The following is a 3,194-nucleotide window of genomic DNA, read 5'->3' as shown; positions in this document are numbered from 1 at the left end:
CTATAAAAATGTCATGCTGAGACCACTAGTTTGTCTACTAACTCAAAATGAATTTCAGGAGCTCTGGAGAGATGGCTTGGCAGTTACGAATGGGTACTCCTCCTACAGAGAAGCCAAGTTTGCGTCCCAACACCTAGAATCACCTTAACTCCAGGTCTAGGATCTGAAACCCTCTCCTGAATTCCAAGGACACTTGCACTCATGTGTACATACCCTCTCACAGACACGCGCATGCACTTGTAATTTAAAACCAATAAAAATGAGCCTAAAAATTTAACTTTAGGGCCAGTGGAATGGTTCAGTGCATAGAGACATTTGTTGCCGGGCCTAACTACCTGATAGCAGTCCCCAGAAGTCACATGGGAGAGAGAACTGGCTCCCAAGGTCTGACCTGTGACCTCCAGACACGCACCGTGGAACCCACACACACATACACTCTCACACACAAATGCATAAATAAATAAATGGACAAAAATTTCAATTAATTAAAAAGAAAAAAGAAAAGCCAGCAAGATGGCCATCAGATTTAGGCCCTTGCCACCAAGTTTGATGACCTAAATTTTATCACTGGAACCTTAGAGCCACGGCTTCAAGTTTGTCTCTGAATTCCACACACACGTCATGGACTGCACACACTAACACAGTCATGCACAAAATAAGTAAATAAATAAATGTTTTAAAAATTTAAGGTGAAGATTCTCTCTCTCTCTCTCTCTCTCTCTCTCTATATATATATATATATATATATATATATATATATACATAACCATATGATGTATATTCTTATATGTGAACTTATATATGGTTATATATGCTTTATGTAGTAACTTAAATTGTTTTCTTGTGTAGAAACTGTTAAAATATGTAGACAGGCATACTATCTGAAATGAAGCCATCCTTTTGGTAACTGATAAACATAGTTGAAAGACAGTCCTCACTATTAGTAGGTATGTACTGAAAACAGTATTCATGTATTCCTGGTAGGGTTATACACTGAGTAGAAATTAGTTCAACAATAAATGACTGTTTAGTAATATGGGCCTGAAAAACTGTTTAAATTTTCACGCACTTGATTGTATAATTCCACTTGAAATCTATGTAGTAGCAAAGCAAAGATACAAACATGTATATTTAATGATGTTTATTGAGACACTTCTGTGCTGGCTATATTTTTTTCAGCTTGACATAAGCTAGAATCATTTAAGGACTCTCAGTTAAAGAAATGCCTCCATATGATTAGCCTATAGGCAAGCCTTTGGAGCATTTTCTTGATTAAAGATTAATGTGGGAAGGCCCAGCCTACTGTGCGTGGGGCCAATCCTGAGTTGTATAGGGAAGCTGTTTGAGGAAACCATGGAAAGAAAGGCAGTTAGCATTCCTCCATGGCTTTTGCTTCAGTTCCTGTCTCCAGGTTTTTCTGCCTTGAATTCCTGCTCATGATGCCACAAATGTAAGCCAAATAAACCCTTTCCTATCCAAGTTCCTTTTTGTTGTAGTGTTTTATCACTGTAATATAAAATCTAACTAAGACAGCTTTACAATAGCAAAAGGATCTTGTAGTATATCCATAAAATGAAATCTTATTGCAGCCATGTATTAATTTATATATTATAGAATGTATAGTAAGAAATGTTCTTTTTTCTTACTATGCTTTTGAAAAATATTTTATTAGTGTATATTTGTTATATAAAGCAATAGATTTCATGACTTTTTTGTTCAAGTATATTTTGACCAAATTCGCTCCCTATTACCCTCTTCTGTTTCCTTCCCTACTCCACTTGTCCCACTCTGCATCCCAAACACCATCCCTTCTATTTTGATATCATATATGTGTATATATGTGTAGGGCATACATACATATATTCATACATACATACATATATATATATATATATATATATATATATATATGCTCTAGGTTCCACATATAAGAGAAAAATGAAAATTCTATATCTGACTTATTTTGGTTAATATGATGATCTCCAATTCAATTCATTTTCCCACAAATGACATAATTTTATTCTTCTTTTTTGAAGAATAAAACTCAATTGTGTATATGTGTCCCACCTTCTTTACTAGTACATATGTTGATGGGCATCTAGGCTGGCTCCATATATTGTGAATTCACTATTGTGAATAGTGGAATAGTGCAAGACTAAATGGGTGTGCAAGTATTTCTGTGTATGCTGACTGCATTCCTTCGGGTATTTTCCCAGAAGTGGTAGAGCTGGATCAATTTTAGCCCTTTGAAAAACTTCCATACTAATTTCCATAGTAGTCCTACCGGTCTACTTTCCCACCAGCAGCGTGTGATTTCCCTGTCTCCCCACATCCTTGCCAGCTTTAGTTGTTTGCCTTTTGATGATAACAGTCTGATACTGGTCAGATGGAGTTTCAGTGCAGTTCTGATTTGCAGGAAAATGTACTTGATATAATGTTAAGTGAAAATTACCCAACGATATTGTATAGAGTAGCATAGTCCTAATACATTCGTGTGTGTGTGTGTGTGTGTGTGTGTGTGTGTGTGTGTGTGTGTGTGTGCATGAAAGTATTTTGGAATATTAATGAATATATGTAGATGGTGGGATTGTGACCAATTTTTATTTCCTTTTTTATGAATATGCTTCCTTTTTTATATATACTTCAGGCTAGTGAGCACATTGAGTTTTTTAGAACACATTTAAAAATTATTTTTAAGTATGTGTATTTGAGTGTCTGTATATATGTGCATGTGAGTGCAGGGGCCTGTGGAGTCCAGAAGAGTGTGTTATATCCTCTGGAGCTAGAGTTACAGGGGACTGTGAGCTGTCTAACATGGGTGCTTGGAATTGAACTGAAGTCCTCTGCAAGAGCATGACATACTCTTAACCACTGAACCATCTCTCCAGCCCCTATATATTGCTTTTATAACCAGAACAAAAGATGTCAACAAGAAAGCAATGTTAGTGGTAATGGTGACTGTGTAGAACAAGTCCTTATCAGTGAGCATATTAGTTACTCTTTTGATACTGTGATAAAACAGCCTGACCAAGGCAACCTGTAGAGGAGAAAATTTATTTGGGTTTCTGATTCCAGAAGGATGAGTCTCTGGGGGCAGAAGGCATAGAAACAAGCAGCAGCCATGGTAGCAATGGCAGGAAACTGAGAACTCACATCTTCAAGTACAACTAGGAAGCAGAGAGAGCAAACTGGAA

This window comes from Peromyscus californicus, unplaced genomic scaffold (genome assembly GCF_007827085.1).
Source record: "Peromyscus californicus insignis strain IS unplaced genomic scaffold, ASM782708v3 Scaffold_10__1_contigs__length_136768540, whole genome shotgun sequence".
Taxonomy (NCBI): Eukaryota; Metazoa; Chordata; class Mammalia; order Rodentia; family Cricetidae; genus Peromyscus; species Peromyscus californicus.
This window is presented reverse-complemented; position numbering follows the sequence as displayed.